This window comes from Diabrotica undecimpunctata, chromosome 7 (genome assembly GCF_040954645.1).
Source record: "Diabrotica undecimpunctata isolate CICGRU chromosome 7, icDiaUnde3, whole genome shotgun sequence".
Lineage (NCBI taxonomy): Eukaryota > Metazoa > Arthropoda > Insecta > Coleoptera > Chrysomelidae > Diabrotica > Diabrotica undecimpunctata.
Window position 1 is genome coordinate 125,729,193 of NC_092809.1, and position 17,419 is coordinate 125,746,611.

Sequence of the window (17,419 nt, forward strand, 5' to 3'; positions counted from 1 at the left end):
AGCGAAACGATCATAGTAGCGCGACTACAGGGAATTGTAGACGAAGGGAGACCTGTTATGATGGAGCCTTGGAACCACGACGATGAGGTTGGCCGTGGAATCATAATTGGAAAGGAATTGGTGACTTCGGCTAAAGAAATTCCTGTGAGACTTATCAATGTCAACGACTACCCAGTGACCATAAAGAAAGAGACAAAAGTAGGAACTTGTGTACCTGTGACATCCATAATTCGTCAGGCGACAACATCTGATAATTCCAACGACAAATTCGACCAAATGGTTGCAGTTGCAGGACAGTCTCTAAATCAGATGGAGAAAAGGAAATTAAGGGAATTTCTTCGGCAGTATCGTGATATTTTCGTACCGAAAGGAGGAAAGACGGGAAGAACTACCGTTGTTAAGCATAAAATTGATACTGGTAATGCTAAGCCAATTCGTCAAACAGCTCGACGATTACCACAGGCGAAGAGAGAGGAAGCTGAAACGATTGTTCAGGAAATGAAGAAAGACGGGGTGATAGAACCTTCTACGAGTCCATGGGTCTCTCCGGTGGTCCTGGTTAAGAAGAAAGACGGAACGACGAGGTTCTGTGTGGATTACCGTTTGCTGAACAACGTTACCAAGAAAGATAGTTATCCTCTGCCTCGGATCGATGACACATTGGACACATTGGCTGGAAGTAAATTGTTTTCTACTTTAGATTTGAAGTCTGGATACTGGCAGGTAGAAATGGACCCAGTCGATAAAGAAAAGACAGCCTTCACCACAGGATCTGGATTGTGGCAATTCAACGTTATGCCATTTGGTCTTTGTAATGCTCCTGCGACATTTGAGAGGCTTATGGAAAATGTGTTGAGAGGGTTATCTTGGAAAACATGCCTGGTTTATTTAGATGACATAATCGTCTTGGGGGAGACATTCGAAGATCATTTGAGGAATTTAGAAAACGTTTTTAATCGACTTAAAGCTGCCCAATTGATGCTAAACCCCAAGAAGTGCCAGCTATTTCAAGGTAAAGTCAATTATCTGGGTCATATAGTCAGTAAAGAAGGAGTGGCCGTGGATAAGGGAAAAATCGATTCCATTAAGGAATGGCCAAAACCAACTGACAAACATCAAGTGAGAAGTTTTCTTGGACTATGTACTTACTACCGGAGGTTTATTAAGAAGTTTGCAGATATCGCTAAGCCATTAACGCGACTTACAGAGGAAGCAAGAGAATACCGCTGGGATATAGACTGCCAAAATGCCTTTGAAACGTTGAAAAAGCATTTAATAACAGCACCAATTTTAGGGTATCCACTGCCAGAAGGAGAGTTCATCTTAGATACAGATGCAAGTAATGTGGGAATTGGAGGAGTGCTGTCTCAGATTCAAGGAGGACAGGAACGAGTCCTCGGATATTTTAGTAAAGTCCTTTCAAAACCTGAGCGGAATTATTGCGTCACGAGAAGAGAACTTCTAGCAGTAGTTAAATCAGTAGAGCACTTCTACCAATACCTCTATGGCAGAAAGTTTCTAATCCGAACCGACCATGCCGCCCTTAAGTGGTTGATGCAGTTTAAGAATCCAGAGGGTCAGATAGCCAGGTGGATCGAACGACTCCAAGAATACGATTTTAAGATTGAGCACCGGGCCGGAGTTAGCCACAGAAACGCTGATTCTCTTTCCAGAAGGCCATGCCCAGCAGAGTGTTCCCACTGCAACAAAACGGAATCCAAGGAAGCAGCAGTGCTAAGAACGACGATTGTCAACGACGACTGGACGCCTACTAAGATAAGGGAAGAACAAGAGAGAGATTCAGTTATACAGAAAATCCGAAAATGGAAAGAGGAAAACCGTCGACCACCTTGGCAGGAAATATCAAACCTATGCTCAGTAGTTAAGACGTATTGGGCCCAGTGGGACTCATTTATCATCGAAGATGGCTTGCTCAAACGAGTCCTGGAAAATGATGACGGTTCAGAGAAGAGAAGACAGTTGGTGATCCCAAAGAGCAGAATAGCCGAAGTACTTCGTCAGTTACACGACAGTCCATCGGGAGGGCATTTTGGTGTAAGGAAAACCCTTCAGCGAATTCGGGAACGGTTTTATTGGATGAACAGTTCCGACGACGTAAAAGACTGGTGTAAGAAATGTACTATTTGTGCTACGAGTAACGGGCCTCACCGGAAAAGGAGAGCTCCTATGAGACAATATAATGTTGGAAGCCCGTTTGAAAGAATAGCTTTGGACATTGCAGGGCCATTTCCAGAAAGTGAAAATGGGGGCAAGTACATGTTGGTAGTAATGGATTACTTCACTAAGTGGGTCGAGATTTACGCACTTCCAGACCAGAAGGCCGCCACCGTTGCAGATAAGTTGATCCAAGAATATATCAGCCGATTTGGAGTGCCTTTGGAGATCCATAGTGACCAAGGCAGGAACTTCGAAAGTGATCTATTCCAAGGAATATGTGATAGACTAGGCATGAAGAAAACAAGAACTACCGCGTATCATCCGCAATCGGATGGTATGGTAGAACGAATGAATAGGACAGTTGGCAAGTATTTGACAAAGATGGTGTCCGATCATCAGCGAGACTGGGACCAATACCTTCCGTTCTTTACAATGGCCTACAGATCTGCTGTTAACGAATCAACGGGCCAGACACCAGCCAGAGTCCTATTCGGACGCGAAATGCGACTACCTTGTGATCTAGAATTTGGGTGTCGACCTGGAGAAGATGTAGCAGGTGAAGATTATGTGATCGAATTACGAAGAAGAATGGACGATGTACATGAGTTGGTCCGTTCCCACCTTCAGATCGCTAGCGACCGAATGAAGAAACGGTACGATACACAAGCCGAAAAGGGTTGCTTTAAGAAGAACGACAAAGTATGGCTGTATAATCCCAAGAAGCGAAAAGGTTGTTCTCCCAAATTGCAGCAGTTTTGGGAAGGTCCATACCTCATCATGGAGAAGATCAACGATGTCATCTACCGAATAAGCAAGATTCCGAGGGGAAAGCCGATGATAGTACACCATAACCGGTTGGCATCTTTCGAAGGTGACCACGACGTAGATGAAGAAGTGGAAGTAAACCAAGTCCAAGATGTGTTTGACCTCACGTTTGAGGAATTCATGGGTGCCTATGGAGGTACCGGTAAAGCGAGACATGGTGTTACCACTGAAGAAAAGCAAGATCTACTCGAGCTCCCCGATGACTACTCGCTGGCCCTTACCATCCCGGCCAGTATCAAAGACGCACCAGGGTTGGCATCCGTCTTTCGAAGGAAGTTTGGTCGAGTTGCAGAACTTCAATGCCAAGTGCCAGCTCCCGGTAAAACCTTGAAACTCCAAGATGCATCACGTTACCTTTTCTACCTGGTAACAAAAGACACTGCCCGTGACCAACCTACCTACCGAGATGTATGGGAAGCCTTACTTCAATTGAGAGGGCACGTACTAGAGTCCGACGTGCAAAAGTTAGCCATGCCAAAGTTGGAGTGCCGCCAATTAGATTGGAGGGTTATCCGAAATATGGTGGAGGAGATCTTTAAAGAAACCGAAGTCCAGGTGTTAGTCTGTTGCAATCCGCATAGTTACTGGTGCGGAGAGAAAACCGTCCCTTGTCATTTTTATACAACTGGAAGTTGTAAAAGAGGGTCCAGTTGCCGATACCAGCATATCGTTCCAGTTCTAGTCCCAACAAGGTTCCAGGAGGAACCATCTTTTGAGAGGGGGGCAATGTTACGTAAAAATATGAGTCATAGTTTTAACCTTTAAAACATGTTTTTAATCTAATATGTTGTAGAGTTTACGAGAGGCCTCGATTTACCTGAGCGACCTTCCAGAAGCGATGCGAGGGAAATCCAGTTTGCCTTTACCGTTTCGCCATCGAAGGTTTTAGACTATTCGAGATAACGGCACTGGTATATAATAACGGAACTTTATTTGGAAGGGACAGTTAATAAAGAAGATTCGCGCTCGTGATATTATTGTTACGCTCGCCTACTAATAAATTATTGTATATGTAGTGATAAATAAACTTATATAAATTATCGTGCCTTTTAATAAATTAAAGTAGGAACAAGATAATAAATTAGTAAAGACATTATAAATTAAAGACATAACAATTAATAAATTCACAACAATACTATAATTAGACTGTAGACGACTGGAGAAAAGTCCTATTTACAAACACAAAACTCACTTTATAGTTCAGGGACAGCGGTTGAAATTCGTCAGGAAGTCTGACAATGAAAACTTTACAGCATCTCATATTGATCAAACCGTAAAACATCCAGTCAAAAAATTGTTTTGGGGATGTTTTTCATACATGGGGTTGGATCTTTGGTATCAATCAAAGGCATGATGAACAGCCAAAAATACAAATCCATGTTGGAAAAAATGATAGAAGCGGTCATTCAGGTTTCGGACCAGAAGGAAAAATTATAAAATCTTTTTTAAATATATTAAAAAACCTTTAAAAGGACCATTGGTAAAAGTGATTTGCATGAAAATTAAGGTAAGTTACACACACAACAATTTTTGTAGAGCCCCAGCTCCGAGTGACATGTGTGTTCCAATGGAACAGTGGGACCCACATGTCCGAAGATCAAACCGGTCACACTCCGTAATGGAGTGGTACCTATCTGACCCCCAAGCTATAACCAACCACCCCTCCCCATCGCAGGCCATAATGAATGAGGAGGCTTTGTACTGAAAGTTACTTTGGATGCCCTGGCTAATGGGACTTCCTCTGTTTTACTTTATGTGGTTAAGCCACCTGACCGACCTGACCGACCTAAGTCGATGACTCCCCGCCCGGATTGTGTGTGCTCGGTCACTCAGCCGCCGAAAATTTTTGTTCTCCTCGTCGGCTAATAAGGCAAGTTATAACTAAAATAAAGTCGCCAGAAAATAAAACTCCCCCCCCCCCCCCGAGACTATTACTATTTACAAATTGCTTTATTTATATACAAATATTTATTATGGAAGTTTAACTGGTTTAGAAGGTTTAGTTTTGAAAAAATCCGACTTTAAAGTGAAGACACTACTTTGAATAGTTTTTAATTATATACCCTTCCATTCCATGCATACAAACCGGTAACCAGCTGCCGGACTATATGTTGTCAATTGTACGATCGTCAACGAGCAGAGTATGAGGCACTTGGGTATGGGAAAATTTTGTATCTTAATAGCATTGTAAGCTCCACCCACTCTGTTACACATTACGTCGAAAAAATCTACATCACTGATTGTCATTCATAGTTCAACTATTATCCGCTAGTCGGCGTCAAATTAATTCTTTTTCCTTTTCGCGACATTCAAATCTTCTTATACACTTTCAAATCTTCTTCGTTTTCCGTCTGTCAAATATTGTTTTCGATTGTAATGTCTTCTCCCATTGCATTTTTGTTAGATATTGTTCGCCATTTTTATCCTAAGTAATTTACAAATTATTTTTATATTTCAACTATTATCCGCTAGTCGACGCCCTCTATTTTCAAAATCGAAATTAATATTACTACATAAATAAAAAATAAAAACGTCTGATGTGGGAATTCGAATCATTTGAGGTCATACGTATGCGGTATTCAGAGTAAAGGTCGCGGCATATTATCGTGCACGTATAGTTTCCGGCACGTAGTGTTTCCTCTCCAGCAATTGGGCTGCGCGTTCACATTTTCATACATAGAACGTTTCAGTTTGGTTCGGTGAAGATATGATCTCGCTTTTCTCGACAAAAATTATGTGCAATTGCTCTTCTACTTAACGATGAAGAATGAAAAACTGTGTTAAAAACAAGGTTTGAAGTACATCCAATGCTAAGAGAATGGAAGAAGGAATGTGAATACTGGACTTTATACAGAGAATTAATTGATGAAGATGACAAATATTATGGATATTTTAGAATGAATAGGATTCAGTTTAAATATGTTTTAAATTTAATTTCACCTTCAGTTAAAAAACAAAATACTACATTTAACGAAGCCATACATATCAAACCAAAAAGTATTTTTAAAAAGAAGAGGTATCACTTCCGTACAAAAGTCCTAATTGTTTATCACTTCCGTGATTAATTGTCACAAAGCAATAAAAACACATGCATAAATGACAAAATAGCCTCGTAAATTATTTTTTTAAATACTTTGTATCAAAATCAAACAAATACCTAAATAAACAACAGGGGGAAAACGACGGACATCTAATTCACATTATCCTTACCAACCGGTTACGACTCGTTACGTAGCCGTCGGCATCAGTAAAATATTGTTTTCAAATATACTGAACGGAAACGTTAAGTGTCTGAAACGCTATGTTCCGGAGAGTGTGCGTTGTTCATATTTAAAACCATTTAAATTATATTTTTCGGAAACTAAACGCTATGTGCTGCTATATGCCACGACCATAAAGGTCGAACAAAAACAGGCAATTTGCCTATGTAAAAGTAGAAGAGTAGAAGAGCAGAACAAGTTATGACAACCTCTTCTAGGCTTTGGCCTCTTTAAAGAGCAAAGAAGAATGGAAAATGCAGGACTTTATTGAACACTAGATAGTGTTACACTAGGTACTAAAGGTACTTTAATATTTTTGATATTTTTTTATTATAATTTGCGCTATTGTATTAATAAGTGTTTTGTTTATTGTGATGAAACTTTTATTTGAGCTCTTTTTACACATAAATCACTAGCAATAACTTTGTTCCAACTATAAAACTTGTTAAATCAAAAGTTAGATTTTACTAGACTGCTCTAATAACTTAATCATTTACTGGAGACTAAACATTTTACAGAGAGTGGAAAGATAAATTTAATATTTCTTAATAACTGTAACAAATAAAAGAAGTTAACATCAACATCTGTTAAACTGGACTTTCAGCCAATAAAATATTCGATTAGATAAACATTTTTATGTAAAACCGTATAATACCGTTTGATACTAAAAAAATTATTATAGCCAATAAATAAAGATTCTTGAGAATATGCTAATTGTTTCCTTATTTATAGCCTAAATGAGTTGTATCGAGCGTCATTTTATTCAAACTTATCTTCTTTATTTGGAAAACGTTAAAATTCTGAAGATTTTATATCAAAAACAGTTTTGTTTTGAATAAATTATGATAGCTACAAAAAACCTGATGTCAAAAATTGGTTCCTTTTTCAAGATTTATTTTCTAATTTAAAACAACCTCCGGCTGCTACGAAAGTTTTATGGGAGTGCATAATTTGTTAAATTGGTACATCAGGAACGTCTTTTGGTAGTTTTGAAATTTTTTAAAATATCATGTATACAGTTGGAACCAAAACAAAATTTCCTTGGTAGATGCCGAATCATTCACCGATTTTGAGTTTGGTCGTTATCTGGATTTGCCTGAGATTAATTCGTATGTGCTGGTGGAATTTCGTGATAAAAAAGTCAGTTTTTTATGTAGCGAAAATTGTTGAAGTAAACGAAAACGACTTACATTTTTGCGTAACAGTGCTAAAAGTAAACACATTTTTGTTTCCTGCTGTTGAGGACGTTTCGCATGTTAATGAAAGTGACGTTAATGTGTGCTGCCACCAATTTTTAAATGCGGAGGTACAAAAGTCAGAATTCCTTTATTTAGTTTTGCGTCAAGTTCGATAATATAGACATTCGTTGAAAATTTTGATTTAACTCGTATACCACTTGATATGGTATACGAGTGACCAAAACTCCATGGTACGACGAAGGGGTGAAAGCACTAGCAAATAAAAACAAACAAGCTTTCCTAACATACAAAGGAGTGAAGACCCCGGAGGCATGCGAAGACTACGTGAGAATCAGGAATACAGTAAACCAAGAAATAGATAACATCAAAAAATAACGCTGGGAGAAATTTACCAAAGATATGGAATACAACCTCTATGGATCCCAGAAACAGGTGTGGAAGATGATAAGGAGACAAAAAACAGAAATGAATAAATTTGTACGCATAGATAACATTATGGAGGAACAATGGACTGAGCATTTCACGAAATTATATGGAGAAGGAGAAGAAGAGAACAGAGAAAGAATCATTAACGAAACTCACGATAGTGTACTAATATCAGAAGAAGAGCTACAAGACCGAATAAAAAAATTAAAAAACGGAAAAGCACCTGGTCCTGATAAGATAAACAATGAAATGCTAAAATATGGAGGAACAACACTACGCAAATGGCTCCTAAAATTATTCGTTGATATAATAAATACCGGAGTAGTACCAGCGGAATGGAAGGAAAGTCTCCTGCTACCGATACTTAAAAAGGGAGACTCGAGAAATCCTGAAAATTATAGAGGCATTAGTCTGATGAATAGTACATTAAAATTGTTAACGGCAGTCATAAAAGATAAAATCGAGGAAAAAGCGAACATGGCAGATTAACAACAAGGCTTCCGGAAGAAACGCAGCACAATAGACGCAATTTTTATTATCAGACAAATAATAGAGGTCTATTGAATATGGAAAACCAGTATACATGTGTTTTGTAGATTTAAAAAGTGCTTTTGACAGGGTGAAGCGAAATAACATCTTAAATTTATTACAAGCTGAACAAATAGACCATCAGATAATAAGGACAATTAATAAAATTAACAAGAACAACAAGACCAGAGTCATAATGCCAACAGGGGAAACAGAATGTATAGAACTAAAAGGAGGAATCCGCCAAGGAGACTCGCTCATCCCACTGTTATTCAATATGGTGATGAATCAAATAATTCACATGGTAGCGCATAATATCACGATACTATGCTATGCCGATGATGCAGTACTAATTGCTGATAACGAAGATGACCTACAAAGGCAGCTCCACACCTTCAATATCACAGCAAACAAACTTAATATGAGAATATCAGTAGAAAAAACTAAATGTATAGTGATCAGTAAAGAGCCGCGTAGATGCAAACTAGAAATAGACGGCAAAATTGTAGAACAAGTAATGAAATTCAATTACCTAGGAGTAGAGATCACTAGTGACAGGGATATAAGAACAGAGACCACAAGGCAAGCATCAAAAGCGGCAAGAGTAAGTGGTTGTCTCCGAGAAACCATATGGAGAAACAAATATCTGACCACGTAAAGCAAAATGAAAGTATACAAGACAACAGTAAGACCAATCCTAACATATGCAGCGGAGACAAGGACCGATACAAGAAAGACGAAACAACAAATCAACAATATCGAAATGAAAGTATTAAGATCAATAGCGGGCATATCATTAAGAGACAGACAAACCAATAGAAGTATATGCGAACAATGCAAAATTCAAAATAATAACAGGTGGATAAAAACAAGAAAAAAAAACTGGAACGAACATGTAAACCGAATGGGACCAGATAGATTAGCGAACATCTGTAAAAACAACAAGCCGTATAGCAGAAGACCCGTTGGAAGGCCGCCAAAAAGGTGGAAAATAATGTACAGTCAACAACGACTGAAACAGAATAAGAGGCAGACAAACAGGAGTAATCCTAGTCGCACGAAGACGAACAAGAAGACCATTTAATATTTTGAAATATATAACGAATGTTTTAAAGAATTTTTGTTGTTTTGGATTTGTCTCAAGCTGACCCACTACTTGTATTTAACTCCAGTCTGTTCTATGTCACAGGCATGGAACATATAAATTTCTATGCCACACTTCAATAGAAAGTATATCTGCCAGTTGATTACTCTTTGGTCCAGGCATATTACTTTATTATTATTATTGTCGAATTTTCCCTTAAAGGAAGGCGATAAGCAACCTTAATCAGTTCTTTTTATTTGCCCAGTATTTACACACACGTTCTGCAAAACGATGTTTTTGTCCTTCTGAGCATTTTACTTCTGCTTAGTTTGCTCTGTTATTATGTCCCATTTATTTACTTTGTCTCTCAAGGTGTTTCTGTCTGTGATGTTTGTTTCATTAATGTAATTAATTTTTTGAGGTCTTCCAATTCCATATTTAGGGTGTTGGTTGTTTGAGTGGAGTTATGTACTCCAGTATTTTTTTTATGCCGTTTTTGCTTCAGGGTGTAGCTCAAATGCATCTTTGTCGCAATACCTAAAAAACACAATGAGAGAAAATGCTCAGAATATCGATTAATTAGCCTAATGAGCCACACTCTTAAAATTTTCCTAAGAATACTTCACAACAGAATTAGACGCAAATGCGAAAGAGATCTCGAAGATACCCAATTTGGTTTTAGAAATGCTATGGGAACCAGGGAGGCACTTTTTGCGCTTAACATCCTATTACAAAAATGCCGTGAACAAAGAAAAGATGTATTTGCATGTTTCGTGGACTTCGAAAAGGTATTCGATAAAGTACAGCATGTAATATTAATGCAAATACTGAAAAATATCGGAATAGATGACAAGGATATTCGTGTCATTAAAAATTTGTACTGGAATCAAACTGCTATCGTAAAAATTGGAGATAACCACACCGATGAAATCTCCATACAACGAGGAGTCAGACATTGTATAATGTTTTCTCGGACCAGTTATTTAAAAAGGCACTTGAGAGACAACCATATGGAATAAAAATCAACGGGGAACTACTTAATGTGATTAGATATGCAGACGATACAGTAATTCTTTCAGATAATATTGAAGGTCTCCAAATTCTGCTTGACCGTATTCACGAGGTAGAAGACGAAATGGAGGAGCGTCAACAAAGACATAGAACTGCTAAAGACCGTTAAACATCGAAAAATGTCTTATCTGGGACATATAGTAAGGGGAAGTCGATATAAAATATTACAACTGATCCTTAAAGGTAAAATAGAGGGCCGTAGAGGTGTAGGAAGAAAACAAGTTTCTTGGTTAAAAAACATTCGTGAATGGACACAGATAACAAATGCAGGACAATTATTCCATATTGCAGAAGATCGAGAAGCCCTCGCAATGGTGATCGCCAACGTCGGATAATTCTGATATGGCACGCGAAGAAGAAGAAGTAACAATGCTAAAATAGAAATACACTTAAAAGCTGTTCAAAATGACCAAAAATGCAAACATTACTCGAAGCTTGGTGTTGCAAACTACAAGGAAAAATCGTCAATAGCAAATACAATATATCGTTATTTTTGCATTTGAAGAAAGACATTGCGGAAAAACAACCACATTTTTTCTTTAAGACAATAAATACAATGTATCACAAAACGACGATCGCGAAAGTATATGATAACTGCACTTCGAATCGCTTCCACACCCACTTTATTAAGCCCCAACGAACTATTTGCACACCTAAAAAATGATCTAAGGAAAGAAATATAGAGAATCAGCTCTGAATAGAGAAAGCTAGAATTAACCGTATTCCTTTTTCCATATTTCCAATTTATAGAATTCGAAAAACTTTTTAAAGTGTTTTATTCTTTATCGAGCACTTATTTATTCATTTATTACTGTTATATACATTTATTACTTAGCATATAACGAATAGCTACGTGACCAAACAGTTGTTTTGTTAAAGTTTAGAGTAAATAACAATACTCTTTATCTCTTCGTTTGTCATCAGTGATAGATGATAGTGTAACGGGACTTCCGCTTCCAACAATGAATACGAATCGTCGGTAATACTTCGAATTAGAGGAAATACGGTAAAACCGGTAGTGTGGTAGTGTTCCTGTACAGTAGTAAGATACATATGTTTTCGAGTCCCATGGTTCCTTCTTTCAGAAAAACTGTGTTTATAGAGTGTCTCAAAAAATGTTTGTAAGAAAATCGAAGACTTTTAATTTTTTTTAAAGTCAACTTCGGCCAGTAGTGACACAGATGAATTTTCAGCTAAATTAGGTGTATAAGGCTAAATTTGGTTAAAACACACTAAAAAAATAATATAGGTAGTACCAGGATCAACTGAAGAAATAATATAGATCATATTTTAATTAAAAAAAATGGAGAACAATTCAAGACGTCAAGTCATACCGTACTACAACTGCGCACACTTTGTCAAAACTAGGAATGACTGAAAATCCTACATCCTAATTATCCTAATTACCTGAAATTATGTTAGTAGGAAAAGTAAACCCGACCTGTAAACTACGTTTAAAAATTATGTAGTTGAGTCCCAGTATTCATACATCTCTTTCTTTCCAAATACTTTCTCTGTTTGCTCTTTGCGCCGATTCTCAAAATTTCCATGGTTTTGAGAGGAAGTGAAGACAAAATGTTAAGAAAAGAAGAAAGCCTTTTCACAATACAGAGCACAACAAACACAACAGGCATAAAATCACTATAAATGAATCAGAAATGATACGAATACTCTAGATACAGAAAAATAAAAAGGGAACACTGGCAGAGCTTCTGAAAACAGATGGAACACGACTTTTACGGAACACAAAAAGAAATATGGAGAATGATCAGAGGACAAAGAAAAGTGATGCACGAACTAATAAAAACGAAACACGTTTTAATTAATCAAGAAAATACAAAATGACGCTATCATATATAATAATATAGGTTCACTCATCATTATTTTTGGGAAACGTTTGCAGCAATAAAGTGTTTTTTGGCATAAAACTTCAACAATAAATTCGCAATTAATTGATAGCGGTTCACTTTTCTGGTTTCAATATTTTTGGATGATATCTTGATTTTTCGAGGGATGAATTTTGAGCTAGGGGGACAATGGGATAGTTTTTGGGGATTGGTTAATGTACCCATCAACAGCATTTAATTAGCAATAAAATAATCCGCCAAGATGACAATAAATTCCTTGCCTTTCGCTTTTTGACCAATATCCCGGTTTTCCGGGGGTGTGATTTGAGCTAGGGGATGGTGGGCTAGCTAGCTTTTGGGGATTGGTAAATATAGCAATCAACAGCAATTAATTAGCAATAAAATATGCCGCCAAGATGGACCCTATACTTCTTTTCTTTGCCGAGATATAGCTATGGCTATGTAAGCGATACCGTCAAGTTAGCATACCCACTGTTTCTCGAAAACGACTACAGCAAAAATGTTTTCTTTAATAAATTATAGTGGTGCTCTGAATTCGGCCTTATAAAATAGATATGCTAACTTTACAGACATAAAAAAAGATGATCTTGTTAGACTAAGGGGAAGGAGATCCCAAAATGTCCTTTAGCTGTGGAGCACTTACAAATTGGCCAAAATACTACAAAGATAATCAAACAGAAGACGCGCCCCTATGTTCAGAGTTTTCCACCTTTGTATGAAGGCGGAATTCCCGGTTAAAGCGGCAAAAAATGATCTTATAAACATGTGTCAGTACATTCCAGTGCAATATGTCAACTTCTATGAGGAAATAAAAGTTGTTGAAGAGGAATAATTGTTGCAAGAGGAATAATAATGTTTTAATTTACGTATCGAAAAATGTAATGTACAACTCAAATAAAATGCTTGTGTAAACAAATAGCTGGAGGAATGATCTCCGGGATGGCGCCATAAGAAGAAGAAGAAGTTTTAAACCTTTTTCTTCAAGAGCTTGTCGTCACTGTTCCATCAAATTGATCAAGACACAAAATAATTTGGATGGAGCATCTATTACCAAATACTATTAGCGATAGATATACTAAGAAAACCCAAAATGAGAATAAAATAATTGAGGACATCGAAATGCTTACCATTTGCAAATCCAGGAAATAATGGTGGAAAATTATGGACGCCAAGACGCCAAAATTATTGGAAGCAGTAGAAAAGAAGAGTCATTCTGCGTTAGAAGTGTAAATTCCATAATGATGACAAAAACTAAGATAACTAAGATAAATTGTAATAATGGAGGAACATAGAAGGAAAAAAACTAATCCACCAAATAAAAGGTGTACAATACGCTAGGCTTAATGATAAAAAGAGAATAAACCTACCAAACTACCAATTCAGAAAATGAGAGGGGAAACCAGCAAGAGAAATACTAGCAAGCCGTAAAACATGGAAGTAGGTATATCTGACTTCAATAAGAAAAACAATGCAGATATAGGAATATGTGAAAATAGAAAATTATAAAAATAAACAAAAGGAGAAGACAAACCAAGCTGATAATCGAGCGAAAAAAATGGATACACAATATATAAGCGTGAACCATAAAGTGGTTTAAATGGTACTGATGGCAATTGATGAAGATTTATTAGCTATTGTTGTCAATGTATTACTCATAAAATATATTGAATGCTTGTTGTTAATAAATAAAATATTATATAGTAGGTACTAACACTAACCATATACATATCTGTGTTCCAAATATTAGTTTCTGTAAATTAATAGTGTCAATTTAGTAGTACGTAAGTAAAATAACGCTCAATTTAACGTACAACATACCCACAGAATTAGAATATAACGTTGAGTCAAAACTCGGGTAGCCAACAAAATATGCTAATGTAATTTATTCAGAATAATCAAATGACATTATGATATATTGTCTTCTAGCATGAGGCGAATATCAATGTGAATAGATAAAACAATTAAGTAACATCGTATAAATTAGGAAACGGCTTCTTCGTTTTGTATTTACAAAATATATTCCTCGACCCCGTCTTAAGACTTAAGATGGCGAAACTATTCATACTTACCTGCGTAAGTATATTTACTGGCAACATTGCACTCGACAACAGTTTTTACTTAATAAATTTAAAACAGTATGCAATAAACGTAAACAAATACATTATGAAAGCAACTCAAGCTTGGGTTCTATATAACAATAACAAATTATGATTGTTTGTACAAGATAATAGAAATAATAGGGGCTGATTTATTTTTTAACTTTCAACTTTACCGCTTATAAATAATAGTACGAATAATAAAATCGAAAATAAAGTTAAAAACTTACCTATTTGAAAATACATCTAGTCACAGCGTCCAGTTCCATTGTACATAAACGCGAGACGAATTGTTTTAAAAAGTTTGCACACCGAAAACCACTGAACACAAAGCTACCGTACACAGGTGCATAATCCCTTTTCGAAGGGTAACAATGGCCTGCAAGTGCAATAAATAGATAAAAAGCTAAACGGGAGCAAACAGGTAGAGAATAACTGAACAACGCCAGTGCTCACTACAACTACAAGACGAACTAAAAGAGTAAAAGGTAGGAGAGAGGAGGCAAGAATCAAGTTGGCGGTCAGGTTATAGCCACCTAAGCCATAGCCACCTGAGACTTGGTGCGCTCCAGTGGCGTTGTTGCGGTTTGGCAGCTCGGGGCTACGATTACGGGTGACCGCTTGTGCGATATGCACAAGCAAATAAGGTATACTTACCGCAAAGATTAGTATAGTTAATTATGTTTCTATTTCAAACGATCGTAGTAAATATATTAGAAACATGCAGATATCTTTTAAAATATATGATATCATTTAGGAAGGAAATCCCAAAATAAAGTTCTGTTGCTGTTTTTATTTTTTTAAGAATTCTGTTTATCTGCTTTTGGGAGTTTGGTGTTTATATTATTTAGAATTTATTTATTTAAAATATTTTATTGTCCTATACGAGAGGGTGGTCCACAGTGAAACAAAAATCATATTTCTTCAAATAGAACTCGGAAATTTCAAAAATTAAATTTAATTCCTTAACTACGGTTTAGATGCCTATTTACGCCAACAACACAATAGATTAAAACTAAAAAAAAACCTAACACAAATTGTGAACAAGCGCTTATTTTTTTCATGAAAACTGTCTCACTATGTACCTCATACGAGGCACAGTGAGACAGTATACAGTACACAGTGAGATATGGGTATTTCAGTTTCCTTATCGAACATCGAGTCCCGAAAATTTTATAACTGTTGCATTGTTTCTTGGTGGCGGCTGGCAATGGATCTGAAAGCACAAATACCATATCTGGCTTTCGTATAAAATCAACGTCTTCTACGATAGGAAAGACAAAAGCATTGTCTATTTTATCGCTTTTCCTCAAAAACTTTGAACTCTTCATCCTGCTTTTTTACTTCTGTAATTAAAAGAAAAATTAAAAAATATGCAATAATACGAGGTATTATAGCTATATTGTTACTTGTAACTTTTCCGACATAGTATTCTGCCAGGGAACCGTATGAATACAAATTTTCCTTCTGTTGTTGGAATATTTGAATCTTGATCCAGCATAAAATGTTCTTCATCCATTTCCATGTCTGAGGAATCCTCTTTATATTCGACTTCCTCTTCAATTTGACTTCTATCACTCTCTTCTGAAATATTTCTGCTTTTCGATGCTACCTTCACGTTTTTTTCCCTTTTTTAACGATTTTAATTGATTCATATAGGTTTAAGTTTTATGGCTCATTGCCTTCTTTTTTTCTTTTTCTTCAATAAGTAATTTCTCAGGGGTATCTGTTAACACTGCGCTTTTTTTATTTATTCTTGCCCTGGCAGTCTTCCTTGGTCTTGCTTTAGTAAACCCTCGTATAATTTCAGGGCTTAAAAACTGAATGCCTTCTTTTGGCGGTGTTACTTGAGCAACTTCATTTACTTCAGCTTGTCAACTTGGTGTCTCAACATCATTATCCCCGCTAACAGAATTTATTACAGCAGCATTAACATGACTTGGACCTGGTGCATTAGATAGATCTGTGCTCTTATCGGTGTCTAACAGTCTGTCAGTTACGCTTGCTAGAAGAAAATCAGCATCCCCAAATATATCAGGGTTAAATGGATGAATCCCCGATCTCTCAAATCCTTTAACTATATTTCTGGGGGTAAAAGCATCCAAAAACGCAAGGCGAATACACTCGGTTATATTGTAAATTGTTAAAGGAATACCCGGATTATTTAGCATCCATTTGTCACATTCTCTGTTATAATATGATTTGAATGGAATAAAAACTGTTGGATCAAGAGGCTGCGTTTTATTGCTGCAATGTGGAGGAAAAGATAATATAAAAACTACAGCCTCCCTAGCCCTGTTAACTATTTTTGCAGATATGTGACACTCTGCATTATTATAAATCAATAGAGAAGCATTATTTATTGAACTATTTGTTTGTTTGATAAAATGTTCAAATAGCTCGACAAATAATTCGGAATTCATCCAGCCGCTTTGTGCTGCCAACCCTAATGTATCGGGAGGAGCACCTTGTAACATATGCGGCTTTAAAAATTTCCTAGGAAATACTAGGACTGGTGCCAGGGAAGTTCCAGCAGCAGAAACTATGGCACACATTGTAACTAGCTCACCTCGTTCACCACTTGTACAATGGTTTACTTGCTGGACACCCTTTGTTGCAATAATCTTTTTTGGGTTCTGAACAGTGGTGAGCCCGGTTTCATCTAAGTTAAAAGTTCTCGATCCTTGGGAAAGTGAAGGGTTTTTATTCAATATATTACGGAGATTTTCGAAGAAAATTCCTATATTGTGTCTATTAAAAGAAGTCAGTCTTGATAAACTACAAACCTCTGGTTGTGTTATGCTTAAAGTTTTGCAGCGTTGTATAAAACCTCGTAGCCAAACTTCACCTGCCATTTTTGTTAAATTCCATGACTCTGGCGTTT

At 36.7% G+C, this 17,419-nt stretch overlaps 2 protein-coding genes across 2 annotated transcripts in view; one reads left to right on the top strand and one right to left on the bottom strand.

Annotated features, from left to right (window-relative positions):
• The window catches only part of LOC140446130 (protein bowel-like), a 49,070-nt gene extending 34,079 nt beyond the window's left edge, over positions 1-14,991 (bottom strand). The window contains exon 1 of the mRNA XM_072538661.1: positions 14,766-14,991. The gene's annotated coding sequence lies outside the window, so the exon portion shown is untranslated. The remainder of the gene's footprint in view (positions 1-14,765) is intronic.
• BicC (protein bicaudal C) overlaps positions 1-17,419 on the top strand; it is a 635,428-nt gene that overhangs the window by 78,079 nt on the left and 539,930 nt on the right. The gene's annotated exons all lie outside the window — the stretch shown is intronic.